Here is a 19,186-nt window from a genome sequence, read left to right on the forward strand (position 1 = left end):
CAGGTGTCTGTTTTCCTGCTTCCCAACTTTTCTCTGTTGTTGGAGCAGGGAAATAAGAGTTGGAGGCCTGGGTTCTATTCCTAGTTCAGCCTTTGACTGTCTGGGTGACCTGGACAAGTCATCTCACCATTCTCTGGGGCTTTGGGAAAATGAAATGACCCCAATGGGCCTTTGCACTTCTGATATCTGTGATTCTTCCCTCATCTGGCTCAGCCTAATCTTAATTTAATAAACATTTATTAAGTACTGTCAGTCAGACTGTGCTGAGAAGTGAGGTTATAGAAAGATAGTTAGATATTTACATACAGACATTCATATACATACGTACCTTGAGTCCAAGATCTTTTATACACACATTATATATGTGTGTATGTGATTAAATGTATAACTATATAAGTGTAGATAGCTCAGATAGCTCAGTGGACAAAGTGCCAGCTTGAAGTTAAAAAAACTCATCTCCCTGAGTTCAACACCAGCCTCAGATACTTCCTAGCTGTGTGACTTTGGGCAAGTCACTTCACCCTGTTTGCCTCAAATTCCTCATTTGTAAAATGAGCTGGAGAAGAAAATGGAAAACCACTCCAGTGGTTTCTTTGGGATCACTGAAAAACGACTGAATAGCAGCAAAATCTCAGAAAAGAAGGCACTAGCAGATAGAGATACTCTCACTGATAAAAATAACATAAAACAAAATGAAATAAAATCCTAGAGCCAAAGAAGGGGAAGAAAGACATCCCCCTTTAACCTTTATTTACTTGCAAATTCCCTAAAAATAATCTATTCTGAAGTGGAGTTGAGTTTCCTAAATTTATTAAGTCATTGGTGAATTGTAATTATTATACACATAATATATTGATAACAATGTCAAAACTCCTTTTTGCTTATAGATAAAATTCTAACCCTGTTCATAATTTGTGGTCTTAGAGATTCACACATTTTTGCATGTTTTGAGAGGTAATTTGGTGTAGTGGACAGATACTGGCACTGGACTTGGGAGTCAGTGAAACTTGTATTCAAATTTCATCTTTGACACTTATTCGTTGAGAGATCTCCTGCAAGCTCTTTATTTTCTTTTTCTTTTTTGATGAGGTCATTGGAGTTAAGTGACTTACCCAGAGTCACTGAACTAGTAACTAGTGATGATATTTGTTCTTTGTTCTTCAGGAAGAGCCTAAGGAATTGGCTTTGAGTGAGGGGAGGCTGTGCTAAGTCACCGGCCTCACCTTCTCCTCTTGATCCATCAGGGTCCAGTGGCCAGTTATAGATCAGATGGCCCTGGTGGCAAGGCAATCAGGATTAAGTGACTTGCCCAAGGTCACACAACTAGTAAGCGTTAAGTGTTTGAAGCTGGAGTTGAACTCAGGTTCTTCTCATTCCAGGGCCAGTGCTCTATCCGCTGCACTATCTAGCTGTGCCCACCAAATTCTTAATCCCTAAAATGTACCATGAGAAGGGACTCTACTCCTCCTCCAAAGTTCCCCACTTCTGGATCTTGATTCTACAAACTTGTGACCACACAGCTAGAAAGGGGAAGGCCAGGATCTGAAGCCTCTCTGAGAGGCCTCTTCTTAAGCAGGCCCCTTCTTAATGGGTAGACATAATGGGTAGAGAGACAACCCCAAAGCTGAGCCTCAAAAGTGGCTTCAATTCTCTTCTCCACTTGAATATGAATCAGAATATTTCCAGAAATTCCAGAAATTAAGTGTTTCTTTTTAAAAAGACTTGTTCAGGTTAGGGCCTGCAAAGCTCAAGTATTGCCTAATGGCCCTTCCTTTGGGGCTTTTCAAAATCAACCATCCTTATGGGTCGTAAACTTTAAATGTTTTTTCTCATGTTCCCTTGGGGTAATATTTGTCTGGAACTAATACAGGCCACCCCATCTCTTTATAACTTCCCATGTGATCCAAAGAGTGGTTCATGCTCTACATTATTCCATTTTCCAACATGCTGCATGAATACCATGCCAAGGCCGAGTTTAAACTGCAACCTAGATAAAACATATATAAACATTCTTTCCCCTCCCCCCTTTTCTGATTTCAATGATGAGCACAATAATTGGTGGCTAATGAGATGTAAGTGGTGGAGGCTGAGACACTCTGGTTTATGCATGCATCTGCCCCTATCTCATCCAACTCCCATTTCCCAAACACCAGACTGGCGATCATGCCAAATTTTCTCAAAGCTGGAGGAGAGGTTGTTTTTTCCATGTTGCAGTCTAGGTAGCTCCAATCTGCGGTCAACATCGCAATGAGAGCAGTTTCAACTCTGTGTTCAACTTTTCAGGAGACTGAGTCAGCGAAAATAACAGGTCCATGAATCATCAATCTGGCAGCCAGAAGGGACATAAATAAATTCTCCGGTCTCCTCCCCTTATTTTAGGCAGGTAAGGTATTATTCTCCTTTTATAGATGAGACAAAAAAAGTGAGAGCGGCTTCATGCTCCAAACCATATAACTAGTAGGTTCACAGTAGAGGTTCACAGATTGAGTTGAAAGAGACTTAAGAAATAATTTATCACCCCCCTTTTTGTTTAATTAATCAATCTGTCACTATGTGTGACTGATTACTATATGAGTCACTGTTCTAAACACTATTTTGATGATGAAAATATAGTCTCAGAAAAGTAATTTGCACAATCTGCACAGTTAGTAAATGATAGGGTTAAAATTTGAACCCACATTTTCTGACTCTACAGCTGGTGTTCTTTATACTGCATCCCTTCTGATGCTTCTCAGGATAGTATTCTCTTTCCCTGCTTCTTCCAGCACTGAATTTTGATTTCCAAGAATTTCCATTTTAAATTCATTATTGCTGTTTTAATTGGTAAAAATTGTTGACTTCACATTCTGAGAATCACAGTTTACACATTTGGGTCAATGTGAAGTAACAAGATCTTAGCAGGCTCCTATTCTCAGAGTTTAGTATCTTGTGTACAATAGGATCTTAATAAATGCTTGTTGCACTGAATTGCATTGAATCAAAACCAGAAAATATGACAAAGACAATGAGATGAGATATAGGGTCAGGGATGCTTTATTCTTGGCTCCCTCCTGCCCCATCACTTCCTCATATCCATCCAAAAAGCTGACTCCTTTTGGGGATTTTCTTGGCAAAGATACTAGAGTGGTCTTGCCATTTCCTTCTCCTACTCATTTTACAGATGAGGAAACTGAGGAAAGCAGGATATAGTGATTTGCCCAGGGTCACATGGTAAGAGTCTGAGGACAGATTTAAACCTAGGAAGATGAGTCTTTCTGACTCCACACACATTCTTAGAGTTTTATCTAGTCAAGACCCCCATTTTACAGATGAAAAAATTGAGAGCTGGAGAACCAGAAAAACTGAAGCAGAATTAATAGAGTGAAGTCATTTACTCCCTACAAACCCAAGGGAAAATGGAATCTGAGAATATTTAAATAACTTGTTGAGACACACAGATAGTCAGGAGCAAGGTGAGGATTTCCAGTAAGCCTCCTGTCTTCAAACCCACGGCTTATTATTCCATTCTACCTATCGGACTCTCTGCCTCATTCAGGAATATGAGAGAATCTGAGGTTTAGAATTGGAGGGGTCCCAAGAAACTATTTAGTAGAAACCCTTCATTTATCAGATTACAAAACTAAGGCCCCCAAAAGTTGGCGTTTGCCCACTGTCACACAGGTAAGAAGCAGAAGAACCTGCATTTGAATTCAGGTCTTTTGACTTTCCCATGTAGCTCCCTTTCTTCCACATCCTGCTGCCTTTAAAAAGAATATTTAGAAAGTCCACATCCCCTTAGACTGCTCACTGATTTTGAGAGAGGACCACTTATGAGAGGGTATCCTGGAGGAGGCTAACTTCTCAGGACCTTGGATTCAGTTTACAGATGTGCTGGCTTAGCTCAGATTGTCTGAGAATCACTTTAAATATTTGGACAGGAACACTGATTAGTTTACCAAAGCATTGCTTAATAGCCATCTCCTAATAACCACCTTTGTCTCTGATCATTAACTCTGTGGGCTGGAGAGAAAGAACCTCGGAATGAGCCGGCAGTTTTCTGAGTTGTTTACCTGAGAAGGGTTTGGAGGGTTTCTAATAGGCATTCTTCTGTTCCACTAAAATTGATTTTTAAAAAGCATTAATTTTTTTTCTTTTAAGAAGTGATAATGAAATTCTAATGAGTTAAAACTGCCTCTGTGTGTCTGTCTCTTTCTCTTTCTCTCTCTCTCTCTCTCTCTCTCTCTCTCTCTCTCTCTCTCTCTCTCTCTCTCTCTCTCTCTCTCACACACACACACACACACACACCAACACAAAGAGTTCTTTTTTTTTTGTTTCTCTAAAATATGTTCCCCTAAAATTGATTTTTAAAAAAAGCATTTATTTTTTCTTTTAGGGAGAAGTGATAATGGAATTCTAATGAATTAAAACTACCTCCCTCTCTCTCTCTGCCTCTCTATCTCTCTCTCTCATACATGTGTACACACCACACACACACACACACACACACACACACACACACACACACACACACACACCCTATTTTTTTGTTTCTCTGAAAAAGCCTGGATGTAGATAGCAGATAGCAGACGTGGTCACTGAAAGAATTGTGGTCAGAAGTTCAGAAGCCTGTTTTTTTAATCCTATCTCTGTCACTCATGTATGGGATCAGCTGGTAAATCACTTTAATAGAATGTCAGATTGTTGAAGGTAGAGATTATTTAGGACTTAATTTTTTTTTTATCTTTGAGTTCCTAGAATCCAAAAGACAGAATGGCATCAAAGCTATGGAATGAACTAGACCTGAATTTGAATTCTAACAAACAGTTGCTCTGTGAGTCTCTTAACTTTTCAGTGCTCCAAAGAGCTAAGACTAAAAATTATGACTGGTTGGCAATCTGTTTCAATGGAGGGAGTTTCCATACCCAAAGTTTTCCATTCCAATGAAAACATAGGTTCATATTCCAGACCCTCCCCCCCAAGGCACTTAATAAATGCTTGTTTTATTGACTTCACCTTTTTGGCCCACAGTTTCCTCATCTTTTAACATGTGAGGGTCAGCCTGAATTATCTCTTTGATTTCTTTAGGCTCAAAAATTCTTTACATCATACAGGCAGAGAATGTAGATTCCCCAGATCCTTATTTCCTTCTGATATGCCTTTTTTGGTCTATTTCATAGGATGTTTTTTGTTTTTGATCAAGGGGGAAGCCTCAAAAAAATCAGTCTATTTTGCTATGTGACACTTAAAATAAAGTTTAGGGCACAGGATCAGAGACTGTAGAGCTGAAGGGACCTATGTTTTGACCTGGTCCCAATTCTCTAATTTTACTTATGGAAAAAATAAGAACCAGAGACATTAGATGCTTAATAAATTGTAGAAATGGTGCTCTGATAACAAATCCATTGAGCTTTCCATTTGGAAGAGCATAAAAGGAAAGGCTAATAGGAGGTCCAATTTTTCTATGAGTTTATGTTTTTCTGGATGATGCCTATTTCCTTATTCTGTTCCCCCTTTCTCCCTCAGTTCTATCTTCTACCTAATCTCGTCATCCCTTTTCCCCTCTTTGCTCATTATTAGGAGATGTCTTCATGTAAATACAGCTGAAAGACTTCATCTCTTAGAGCCTTTGTGTGACATCAGTTCTTTATATCTGCTGTTGCGTGGACTGTTAGAGGTAGAGGATATTTTTGGCTTTTGGTTTGGGGTAGTTTTTTTTAATAGGAAGACTGCCATGACAGCAGCTTTTCTGGATGGGGTACACTCCTCTTTGGCCCCCAGCCATCAGGGCAGATTCTATTTCCTTCCATAAATAGTGTGGTCTCTTTGATATCAGCAGGGTTTTTTTTTTCAGTACCACAAGTACCATCTTCTTCCTTGAAAATGAAATGATAAGGGGACAGCTAGGTGACTCAGTAGATAGAGAACTGGTCCTGGAGTTAGGAGGACCTGAGTTCAAATTTGACCTCAGACACTTAATAATTACCTAACTGTGTGACCCTGGGCAAGTCATTTAACCCCATTGCTTGCCAAAAAGAAAAAAAAGAAAAAGAAATGATAAGCTAGTGCTGGATGGAAAGAGAGAAATTTTGAATGGAAAAGAATTGCTGCTCCTGTTCAAGAGGGACAGATGTTGCCTCAGTTTCTTCCTTTTCAGCATGATGACTTACTGCCAATGGACCCCTCTATAGAAAGTAGGGAGCAAACAGACAGCTAAAGCAATGTAACTGTTAACTTACCAGTGACTACATTATAGTTAATATTACAGAGCCTGGTTTCAGAAAATTGGTAAGAATCCCTAAGCAACTGAACGTCAAGTTCCATATCAGTTCTGTGACAATAAGTTGCTTTGACACACTACTGCAGGATGCCTATTTTTAGAGCATTGGAAATGCCTAACCACTCATCAGACAGCTCCTTTCATTTAAGAATTCAATGTTTGGGGCTTTGCAAATATTATGGTTTTTTTCCTCCAGGTCCAAACGATTTTCTTTCATTTCCCCTTCATTGAATGTTGGTTTCCTCTTAAGAGAGATATTAAAAAGACTTGAGAAGGGATTGCACGATCTAACAGAGAGTCCTGGAAGCAGAAAATGAAACTCAGGCTCCATCTCTGATACCTGTTGGTTGCTCAGTGACCTCAGACAACTCTCCAAGACAGGTTAGGTAGATTAAGTATTTACTGAGCACCTACTATATTCCAGACATTATGGTAAGCACAGAGGATACAAAAAGAGGCAGAAGACAAAACTGCCCTCAAGGAGCTTCCAATCTAAAGAGGGGAGTAACATGCCTTGGTCTGCATAATTAGGGGTTTCTATACTGAAACTTCTCTATATATTCTGATATCATATGTCCTTGGCAAAACAAACAAAAAAGAAAAAAACAGTACTCTAAAGTTTTATTGGTTTTACTGAATCCATTGCTTCATATACAATTCAATTTGATTGGGAAGAGATGTGATAAAATGGAAAAATCCTTGAACTAAGAGTCAGGAAGACCTGGACTTGAACCCTGCTTCGAGAACATACCAGATGTGGAACCTTAGGCAAGTCACAAAGCCTTTGTCAGATTAAAAATCCTTCCTCATCTACCAAATAGCTATCCCGTATTTATGCCACTTACACATAAGGTTTTTGTAAAGAAAATGCTTTGAAAATGTGCTGTGAGACTAGGAATAGCAAGTCTTATTTAAGAAAGACTGGGGCAGGGGGATAATTAATACAGACTTACCCTAAAGAAAGACCTAGATTTAAGGACTGTTTTGGAAATATAGCAATTGTTTAAATCTGGTCTAGTTATTGAGATACCCCTTCACTGCTCTGAAGCAGAGGTGTCCAACTGAGGTGAAAATGGAGGCCATTAAACCACTTGTAAGGATGTGCCATTTATTGGCTTAGAACCCCATATATTAATATTACCTATGTCCTATTGTAAATGTACTTATTTTTAAAATATTTCCCAATTACATTTTTATCTTATTCAGACAACACTTGGAAGTTTTGTTGACCTTGTGTTGATATATCTGGTCTTAGAAATTTAAAATTATGAATTACAATGAACATCCTGTGACCTCCATTAGTAGAGAGAGTTTACTCATTAAGAGGTTCCCTACATCAATGAAATCACAGGTCAAGACCCTTTCTATTCAACCCTAACTGTCTCTTCATGACCTATTTGGGGTTTTCTTGGTCAAGATACTGGAGAGGTTTGCCATTTCCTTCTCCAACTCATTTTACAGACGAAGAGACTGAGGCAAACAGGATAAAGTGACTTGCCCAAAGTCACACAGCTTAGTTAGTCTTTGAGGCCAGTTTTGAACTCAGGGAGATGGGTCTTTCTGACTCCAGGTTTTGTGCTCTGTCTACTGTATGTCAAAGCTGCCCAATTCAAGTAGCAGTACCTTTATTCTAATTATTTTAATTGCTTTGGACATTTGCAATAGAACAAGCTTCTGTTTTATTACCAATAGTAACTGGGTGTGGTGGCACATGACACATTATCCATCCCAGCTCCTGGGGGGTTGGGGGGAGGCACAACTGAGCCACAGTGGGCTAAGCCAAATTGATGCTCGTGCAAAGCTGGGCATTGATACAGAGAGTTTCTAGGAACACGGGCTGCCCAAGTTGTCTAAAGAGGGGAACTGACTCTGGTCAGAAAAATAACAGAGCAAAGATCCCGTACCTGTTTGAGTGGGAGTTTACTCAGAAGTAGCCCCTGTGCGTCCAGCCTTTCAGTCTGATAGGAAAACCAATTTGTAAAAACCATAACAGCAATAACGATAGTCACGTAATCTTTAAAAACGACAACAGTAATAGTAATAGTCATGTTAAGAATCGTTAAAGCGTTTGACATGTATTGTCTCTCCCCCCAACTCCCACACTTTGTGGTTCTTTGGATGGAGAGTAGGACGCTTTAGGGAAAAAAAAAGGAGAAACGTTTTTAAAAAAACAGAATCAATGGCTGAGTAAATTGGGAATTCAGTGAAATTGCATAAACATGGTAATGATCTCCTAAGGAGTAGCCAAGCCTTTTTATTTATATAGTCCATATGTCTGCAAAGCTCAAGTCAATGATCGGTATTGTAATGTAGAAGTTGTTTAGTTTGTAAATTGGTGGTTGCAGATTTTTTTAAATCATAAAGGAACAGATCCCAAACACCCCACTGCCACCACCACTACCACACACAGACTCTTTGAAGCTCAGAATTTAATTTAAGAAATTTCACTATTCACAATATTACAGATGAACAAGATGCTGCTTAAAAGAGAGCAAATCTCTGATGATGATGAGGCAAGTAGTCTATTGACAAACATATGTTAGTGTCACAGATTTCCCAAGGATGGCCTGATGGAGTCCTGTGACCCAGATAGGCCCCCTGGAAGAGAGGAGCTTTAAAATAGCCCAGTTGGTTCACACTGTCTTCAATCGTTGGCCTCCCTTCTGGGTTGTCTCTGAAGGTGTTAATTCGGTGTGTGAAGAATTCTCTGCTGGTGTCTGAAATCCAATCGGGACCCAACTCCACAGATGTCATCAAACAGGCAACTGGACCATAATAATTGACAGAGTGAGGGTGAAGAAGAGTTCCTGGCAGCCTCTGTGTTAAAGCGAGACCCAAGAAGTTTATTTTTATTATTGCCTTATCCCAGTGATCTTCCTTCATTCCAACTGAACTGACGCTATCCCTCACTTGTCAATGAGAGTAGGAATAAAAACATCCACCTAGTGTTTTTGTGGGGAAATAACTTGTATAAGGGGGTCATTCATTTAATTAAGTCGCTCCACCCTATTTAAAGTGATCATATGCCCAGATCCTTTAAGCAAGTGAAAAGAATCACAGCTTCTTAGACTTTAGTTTCCATCAATCATTCTATCATAGGTTCTTGACTAAGTGTGAAAGTCCTTAGAACTCACAAGAATTATGTTTGGATGAGTTGAGGAAACTAGGGAAAGGTCTATAAATTATCTATCTATAAAATTTTCTTTCTATTGACTATATATTGTCTATAAAAGTCTCTAAAACTGTCGATAAATTATTAAATTAGTCAGAACTAGAGATATTCAAGAGATTGGCAAAATAGCTAATAAAATGATATGGGGAGAAGTGGTCTCAGTCTTAGCCTTGACCTAGGTTCCTTTCCCCTCTGTTTTTTCTGGAGGAATTTACCCTTATAAACTTGAAAAGGTCCAGAGAATGTTGGACTTCCCATCTTCCCATTGGTGTCCTAATGGCATCACTGGACTGAGAGCAGCCAGTTAAAGATAAACTGGATCTCAATCAAAGATTCCTCAAGGAGCCTGGTAAAGAAACTATATCATGCCTAAGAGAAATTTCCTGAGCATCCCACAAAGGGAGGAAATGACTTTTAGCAATCACAAATGTTAAGTTTCCAGTCTACTTCATGTTCTTCTAAATCTGAACCTGCTTTCCCTTAGACTCAGTATATATATATGTATATATATATATATATATATATATATATATATATATATATGTGTGTGTGTGTGTGTGTGTGTGTGTGTGTGTGTGTGTATATATATATATTATTAGATGGGCATGTCCCAGACTTTTGAGGGGATGTTTTGTCCAACTCATCTTATTATTGTATTCCACACTTGTAAATACCCCTTTCTAAAATCTGCCTAAGAGTGGCTATGTGGCACACTGGATAGAGTATGAGGCTTGGAAATAGGAAGACTCATCTTCCTGGGCTATGTCCCTGGAGCCAAGCTGGGCTCCCCATCATTCCTGAACAATGCAGTCATCCCACACTTGTGGCAATAAAAACTTTCTATCAGGCTGCATCATCATTTCATAATCTCTATGAAACCTGCTATTAAGCCAGAAGACAGAGGACCCTTGTTAAACCATTTTCTCTTTTCAATTACCAGATTTCCATGCAGAACATCAGCAGAGTGATGACAGCAAAGTGTGGGAAGGTGCAAATGTTGGGAAGGGTTACCAGACCATTTGCTGACAGTGGCCCATGGCAAAAATGTCTCAACTTGGAACAGTTTCATTAGCCTTTTAATCTAAAGGACTGCTTTGCTGCCTTTTAAAAATTTCTTATTGCTTTTTTTTCAAACCCAGTCTCAGACCCTTCTTAGCTTAATAACCCAGCAAATCTGTGTGTCCATGTGTATATATACACACAGGCCTACATAGACAAGAGCATTTACAGACGTGCTACACATAAACCTACATATATGTGTCAAGAAGACTTAAATGTCCATATCCTTTGACCCAGAGATTCTATCACTAGGTATATAACTCGAGGAGATCATCAGTAAGAAAGACCTCATATACATCCAGCTGATGCAGTGGTTAGAACATAAGACCTGCAGTCAGAATAGACCTCCAGTTTTGGAGTGGAAGTAGTAGATTGCCTTCCAAATGATGATGTGCAGAAGGGATCCTGCCCAGTTTTTCCCCTGGTTGAATGCCAGCTTCATGTAAAGGTCCTTCCAAGGCAAGCCTGTTCCTGGGATGAGGTCACCTATCGTTTTTGTGTTTCTTCTTTACTGATCTTGTATAAGTGACTTTCTTAAGATGAAAGCACCCAGGAAATCTTGTGATTTCAGTAGAGATCCAGAGTCCCATCTGAGGGGCCATATATAGATAACTGTTATCAATGATGATAGCTTCTCCATCAGTAGAATAGACCCACCAAGGGCAAATGGACCAGTAAGGATAGTAGTTAGAGGGAAGACAATTTCAAAACAACAAAAACAGAGGTAGCCATACATGCTCTGAGGATTCATAGCCCAATTCCCACACTCACAAACTAGTCTTGGATTCTAGTTCCAGGAATAGCCATGAGGAATTGGGGGATGATCCTCTAATACCATTCGTTCAAATGGTCACTGTTTTTTTCTCCTCAATATCATCCAAAGAAAATCAATTTAGTAAGTCAACCTTAAGCAGATTTTATTGCTGTTCAGTTATTTTTAGTCATTCCTGATTCTCTGTGATTCCACTTGGGGTTTTCTTGGCAAAGATACTAGAATGGTCTGCTAATACTCCATTGTCTTTAGTTTTGTTTGCTACTAGACTTTGACTGTGCAAAATTCCTAGTGGAATGAGTTGTTTCTGCCTTCTAATCTGGTGGAGGGAGAAAACACAAGAGGAATTGTGAACTACTGAAACAATCCCAGAAGTGATTGGGGTTCTCTGACATTGAGCTTCATGCCATTATATTGTCAATGAAAAATTTGGAATCCTTGTTCCCACTATGAATTTCTTAGTTAGCAAAGTTGAGGATAAATGATTTTGTCAAAGTTGAGAAAATTCAGGCTGGCGGATAGAGCACTGGATTCAGTCAGAAAGATTTGGATTCAAATCCTCCCTCAGACACCCAAAAGCTGAATGCCTTGATGAGTCACTTCAATTCCAGGTGACTTTGCTTCTTTATCTGTTAAATGAGAATATTGGATTTGATGACCTTTCTGCTCCCTTTTGGCACTAAATCTATGATCCTCTCAACTGGTGCCCTGGTTATCAAGCAAATTGAGAACATCTAATTGTGTAGCTCTTAGACCTAGAATTGTTTGGTATCATTGTGTACATTCATCAATCTCCTCAAAATGCTTTCTCAAGTCACTGATATATGACATCCATTCTACTAAATAAAAGTAAAAGTGTTAGTTTATCAGGTAGGGATTTTGTGAGAAAAGCTGAACAAAACTGACTGGAAAAAAAAAGTCTTGCAAGTGGACAATGCTAAAGGAATGCCTCATAATAGCCCTAATCATAATGATTCCCCAGAAAATAACTATAATCATAATAATAACTGGAATTTTTGTGATTTTTCTGAAATTTACAATACACCGTACATCTTATATCTCACAATAGATATCACTTTAATTATTATCCATGTTTCATAATTGAGGAATCTGAGTATATAATGATTAAGTGACTTTTCATAGTCACATAATTAGTAAGTCAGAGGCAAAATTCTAACCCAAATTTTCCTGACTTGAATCCCACTTCATTCACTAGATGACTTTATTAATTGGGAAGATTGGAATGCCAGAAACAAGGCATTCATAAGGTCTGGCAGGATTTAAATGGGAAATTCCATTTGTTGATAGCACTCATATTCATTGATATAGTAATTCAAAAGGACCTTTTATCCAAGGTATACACAGCAAGAATGGAAAAACTTTTTTCCAAACATTTGTATCTCAGGTTTAGAAAGTCCAAATTTTCACTAAGTCTCTTGAAGATCTTTTTTTTTGTCTCCATATAGTGGATGGAAAAAATCCATAAAATAGATGCTCAGAAAATATTTGTTTTGACTGTGACTTTTATAGATGATCTGGCATTGGACTAGAAATGTGATTCTTTTCTCTTTTTTTCTGGTAAGATAATGGGGGTAAGTGACTTCCCCAAGGACACACAGCTAAGTACTTAAATATCAGAGACCAGATTTGAACTCAGATTCTCCTGAATCCAGGGGCAGTGCTCTATCCACTGTGTCACCTAGCTACTCCCTGTGTGATTCTTTCAATGTTCCTGACCATATTAGTACCTGGTGATTTGAGCTCTTGATTGTCAGACTAGCCCTCAATCCATCTTGCCATATTTCCTCTGTCTAGTAAATAAGAGAACCAGAATGCAAACTCATGTCATCAGAATTTGTTCATATTAAGTCCAGGTGAGCTATATTGCAAGGTACAAGGTACTCAAGGAACTAGCAGATTTGTGACTGTGGATTTATTTTTGAAAGATCCTGAAAAATGGGAGGTGATGGTGTAGCTAAAAGATAAATGACCAATTTTCAAAGAATGGAAGAAAATGGAGTCTTCAAATTATACACTAGGCAACCTGACTTCAATTTGTAGAAAATTTCTCAAATGACATAGTTAGTGAACATCTAGAAAGGGAGGCATTGATCATAAAATGTCAGCATGGTTTCATCAAGAATAGGGTACTCCACAGTGACCTAGTTTCTTTTGTTGTTAGGGCTATAAGACTGGTAGATCAGGAGAATGCTGTGGAGAGAATATAGTTTTCCAAGATATGAACAAAGTCTTTGACCAATTTCTCATGATAGTCTTATGGGGAAGAAACAGATAGCTGAGGACAACGGTACATTGAGTAGATTTGGAAGTAGTTGAATGGATGGGTTTGAAGATAATAACAATAATAAAATGTTGATGATGATGATGATAGTTAGCATTTATATAGTGCCTACCATGTGATAATATTAATAGCTAACATTTATATAGTAACCTTGCCTGTACTAGGTGTTCTACTAAGCACTTTAAAAATATTTTACATGATTGCACATGTATAACCTATATTTGATTGTTTACTTCTCAGGAAGGGGACAGGAGAAGGAGGGACAGATATGGGAACTTAAAACTCAAAAAAAAGTTTAAAATTTGTTTTAACATGTAATTAAGGAAAATAAAATGTATTTTAAAAATAAAAAATTATTTCATTGGATATTTTCAACAATTTAGGAGGTAAATATTGTAATTATCCACATTACATAGCTAAGAAAACTGAGACAAACTGAGGTTGTGACATGCTGACATCATACAGCTAGTAAGTATCTGAGTCTTCCTCACTCTAGGCTCAGTTATGTGCCATCCAACTGCACAGAGTGGTTGTTAATGATGTCAGACACACTAGAGTTCCTCCTCCTGGAGTAGAGAGGGCAAGGCAGTGTAAGGTAATAATTAATAGTGCTGCAGTGATAAGATTTCCCTTTCCTGAATGAAGGTTTTCAAGCAAAAGTTATATAGTCATTTGTTTAATATATTTTTGTTGTCATTTCTGTTTAGGAAATGATTGAACTATATACCTCCCTGAGGTTCCTTCTCCTTTGTGATTTTGTGATCTTAGGTTCTATGATGATTGATAGATGCAATTTCTGGATTTTTTTTTGAAACTAGAATTACATTTTTTATTGTTATCTTATGTTTTTCCCATCACTTTTACTTCCCAAAATATCTCTCTCTACTTATCTATCCAGATAGCTATCACTTGTAACAAAGAATAAAATTTTTAAAAGGAAAAAATGTAAAACTGGGTCTGACAGAATGTGGACTGTTTTGCACCATAGATACCCACTTCTGAAAAGAAGGAAATTTTCATCTCTTCTTAGTGTTGGGTTGGGTCATTATAATTTCAGTGTTCTGTTTCTTTTTATTCTTTCCACTTACCTTGCTAAAGTCATTCTGTGCATTGTTTTCCTTGATTTTTCTCTGCAACTGTATGTCAGTTCATATAAATCTTCTTATGTTTCTCTGTATTCTTTGTGCTTAATGTTTCTGACTCCTTACCTTGATGTACCACAATGATGGTCATTTCTCACTCAGTGAGCATTACTTTGTTTCCAGTTCTTTTCTATTATAAAACGTGTTGCTATGGAGCGGCTAGGTAACGCAGTGGATAAAGCACCGGCCCTGGAGTCAGGAGTACCTGGGTTCAACTCTGGTCTCAGACACTTAATAATTACCTAGCCATGTGGCCATGGGCAAGCCACTTAACCCCATTGCCTTGCAAAAACCTAAAAAAAAAGTGTTGCTATGAACATTTCATTTCCATATTTAACCCTCTTGGAATATACATACAGACATGTACATCAATTTGCATTTCTACACATGTGAACACATATGCATATATATCCATACACATAGGTATATTGAGTCTACATACATGGTAGCATGCCTGGTAAGTGGAATTCTAGGCCAAAGGTTATTTTAGTCACTTTACTAGCATGAAAGCTTACATGTTATAGTGGGAAAGGTTTTGGATTTAAGGTAGGACCGGACTTCACGTCCCATTTGCTAATTAAAATACCTTGAACAAACCTCTCTGAACCTTAGTTTCCTCAGCTTTAAAGTGGAGACTTCTAAAGTTCCTTTCAGTCTAAATCTATGATCTCATGCTCCAAATTGCTTGCCAGAATCCACCAGTAGTCCCATTTGCTATGAAACCCTTGTATACCTCATATTTTTGTTTGGTTTTGATCCTGCTATCATCTTTGTAACTCAGCTTTTCTCAAGGACTAAAGCAAGGAGAGAAGGGAAGAGATGGTAGAATTGGACAATAACCAGAAAGACACTTAAGGAGGATAAAAAAAGCCAGCTCTTTTCCTCTAATGCTTTTTTATATTCCTTTAAAGCACAACCAATTAAAAATGAAGCATAAATATGGTTGAGAAGTTGAATGGCATGTTACAGCATGAGGCAAATTTCAACAGTCTCAAAGAGGGGGCTTAAATGGAAATTCTGACAACCTTAACTACACCTCTTCCACAAGGCAAGAGGTCTATTAGCAAAGAAGAACATGTCACCAATCATACATTATTCTATCAAACAGTGGTGGATCAGTTTTGTTCTGTGTAATCACTAAGTACATTTATATTTTCAGGGTGGTGAATTTTTTTAATGTTTTTCTTTAATAATGCCTTCTACTTTGGAAGATTGCCCAATAACTAATTTTAAATATGAGCAGCAGGGCAGAAGCCTGCTTCATACTTGAGAAACCAACCAAACTAGAAGCCTAATTTCTGTCAATGGCATGAACAAGAGAGTTGATTGGTTTCATTTGTTGGCCTTGTTTCAAAATCACCCCAATACATTCCAAAAGCATATTCATATCCAACCAGATGCCATCACCCTCAGACCTGAAACTCAGGTCATGGTACTTTCAGAAAGGGAAGGCCCTAACCCAGACCTTCCAGGGAGAGGAGAGGAGAGGAGACACTCTTATTGCACAGCAGGTTAAACATTCTGACACATTGGATTGCCAAATCCAGGCCTCCCTGGGGCTTCTCAGAACAATCAGTCAACAGATACAGGCTTGTGAAGAGGGATGTCATTTTTTTGGTGGAAAAATTCTCCTTTGGAATTATCGTTGTTGTGGAGAGTCTGGATCTGAGAAGGAAGAGAATATACATTTCTGTGACATAAAATACACATTATCCAGATTTGGTTTGGCAAGAGTCAGCTTCTTATGTGAACATGGAGTCTGGTCAATGAACACTTATTTAATTGAATAGAAAGGAGATTTAAAAGTTTTCAGGAATAGGATTATTGGACTTATGATAGAACAGGAAACAAAATAAACCTGGCCTTTGTCCAACTTGGTTTTGAAGGTTGATGTCTCACAACATCATGGGAAGTCTTATCTGGAAAGTATGATTCCATTCATGCCTAAGCTTTTTGGAAACAAGCAATGTAGAAATCAGGTCCTTAATAATGCCTCAATCAATTAGTCAGTAAACATCTATTAATAGTGTGGTAAGTATTGTGGAGAGAGGGAGAGAGAGAGAGAGAGAGAGAGAGAGAGAGAGAGAGAGAAAATTTTCTTTGAGTAGTCATTGAAAAGCCTACCCTCCCTCTATTGATTTCCCTTGAACACTTTCTAGATTTCTTTTGGTCGTCCTATTTTGTGGAATCCATTTCTGGCCACCAACCCTATCCCTCCAAACTCCTCCAATGAGAAAGATACCCCAGTAATGCCTGGTACAGATCAAAGATCAGAGACTAGATCAATGATTTCCTTCACAAAAGGAGATCCTGTATGACAAGGCTCCTTCTACCAATGCAGTCCTGCCCCTTCTGTGCATCTTATAGTTAGGCAATAGCTCAGGTTACTGAGAAGTTAAGTCACAGGTGCCAGGGTTATGTATGTGTCAGAGGCAAGACCTTGAATCAGGTCTTCCCAGCCTCTGATTCCAAGATTACACATACTATCCTCCTCTCTATAGAGTAAATACTTAATAATATTTGGTGGATTGAATCTTATATTCCTTGAGATGCATTGTTTCCTCTCTAAGAGACAGTACTTAAAGATGAATGAATTCTAACTTTGGGGTAAGGATTTGTTTCTGGAGTGGGAGTGGAGAAATGAAAAATATGCTTTTATCCTCTTTAGGGCTTCTGTACATTAAAAACCCCCAGGGGGGTCATAAACCCCACTTGGTATACACACACACACACACACACACACACACACACACACACATACACATACACACACATACATACATACATATATATGTATATATATATATATATATCCTTTAGAATTTCCATTGCCTTAATTATTTGTAGACCAAATTGGTTTTAACATTTTTACATTTACCTTATGCTAATGCTATTTCTTGTTGATGTGTATATAAATATGAATCATAGACTGTTGGAGCTGAAAAGAGGCTTTGAGATAATCTAATAGAATAATTATAGTTTTCAATTCAATTACTTTCCTTTATAATCCTATATTTTATGTCTTTAAAGACTATTGACTGGGAATGGGGTCTATAGATTTTTTTTTATTTATTTAAGGCAATGGGGTTAAGTGACTTGCCCAAGGTCACACAGCTAGGCAATTATTTAGTGTCTGAGACTAGATTTGAACTCAGGTCCTCCTGACTCCAGGGTCAGGGTCCATAGATTCTTATCATATTGCCACACACTCACACAGACCAAGAAACTCTGATCAAGCCCATTTTATAGATGAGAAAACCTCTCGTTTTACAAATGAGAACACTGAGTCCAAAATGTTCAAGGCAGCACAAGAAATTAGTCATAGAAGTGGCACTAGAACCCAGATCTCCCAGTGTTTAGTCTAAGGCTCCTTTCCTTTACACTATACTATCTCATTAACAATAACTACCATGGCACTGTGTACTTGCAATATACAGCAATCAGAGCTTCAAATATCTAGGGTCTGGTAGAAGTAAGAAAATTGTTTTGCTTTGTTTTGAGGCAGCAATTCCCTATCACTTTGGAATTCTCGCCCTTTCTTGAGGGCCAGTGAGGATTATTTGGTAGATAAAGTTCACCAGAGTTAGAAAGACATGGGTTCAAGTCTTTCCCTCTGATTGGATCTGTATGACCTTGAAAAAATGTTTAATTGCTCTGCTTTAGGCAACTCTGAAATAGTCTATGTTGCAGGACAGTGACTGATCTACTTTGGCAAGAGCTGTTCTCACTAGGAATACCATTTACCAATGAAATCATAGTTCTGTATCAAAAATAAAAATCCATACACTTCCTATACCTTTCCCTCCCCCCCATAAGTGCTTTATTATTGTATATTTTTAAGGTTAAACTAAATTTAACGTTATTCTGAAATGGTTAAACTATTTAGTTATACCCCTTGAGATAATTGAGAATATTTTGGGTTAGCATTAAATCAAAATTGTTTATAAGTGGAATGCCAAGTCATTATCCCCAGTCATAGACTGTGGGCGTGCTCTGTTTTTATGCATATTAATAATAATTCAGAATGCAAGGCAGCTTCATCTCAGATTCCTTAGACTGACATTAACCAATCCTTATCTTTGGGGGATTCCAATAATGGTCCTTCTCTATTGCCTGTTATCTTATTCAGAATATACTCCTTCCCATTTCAGAGGGTCCTCTAATCTACAAAAAATCATTCCTTCAAGAAGCACCTTTCTCTGTGTCAATGGGTACAAAGGTTTAAAGTGTAACACTTCCAGCTTACTAAATACCAAGATGGATTTACTTAATTATGGTAAGTCTGGTAAGCAGATAGGGCTTCTGACTTCAAGCCAGAGGTCATTTGTCTTAAAGGAAATGCTTCTGCTCAGATGACTAACACTTTGACTGGACCTACCATGGCCTGCAGACTCTCTTCATCAAAAATGGTCTTAGGAATGACTTGAGACATTCTTTTTCTTTTAAGGAGCTCAACAATTTTACCCACTTTCAAAGAATTAAA

At 38.1% G+C, this 19,186-nt stretch overlaps 1 protein-coding gene across 11 annotated transcripts in view; it reads left to right on the forward strand.

Moving 5' to 3' along the window:
- THRB (thyroid hormone receptor beta) overlaps positions 1-19,186 on the forward strand; it is a 425,807-nt gene that overhangs the window by 119,219 nt on the left and 287,402 nt on the right. The window contains exon 2 of one of the 11 annotated variants that reach the window (XM_074195691.1): positions 2,284-2,383. The exons of the other annotated variants lie outside the window; for them this stretch is intronic. The gene's annotated coding sequence lies outside the window, so the exon portion shown is untranslated. The remainder of the gene's footprint in view (positions 1-2,283; positions 2,384-19,186) is intronic. 11 annotated transcript variants of the gene reach the window in all.

The sequence above is a fragment of the Macrotis lagotis genome, chromosome 7, assembly GCF_037893015.1.
Source record: "Macrotis lagotis isolate mMagLag1 chromosome 7, bilby.v1.9.chrom.fasta, whole genome shotgun sequence".
NCBI lineage: Eukaryota > Metazoa > Chordata > Mammalia > Peramelemorphia > Peramelidae > Macrotis > Macrotis lagotis.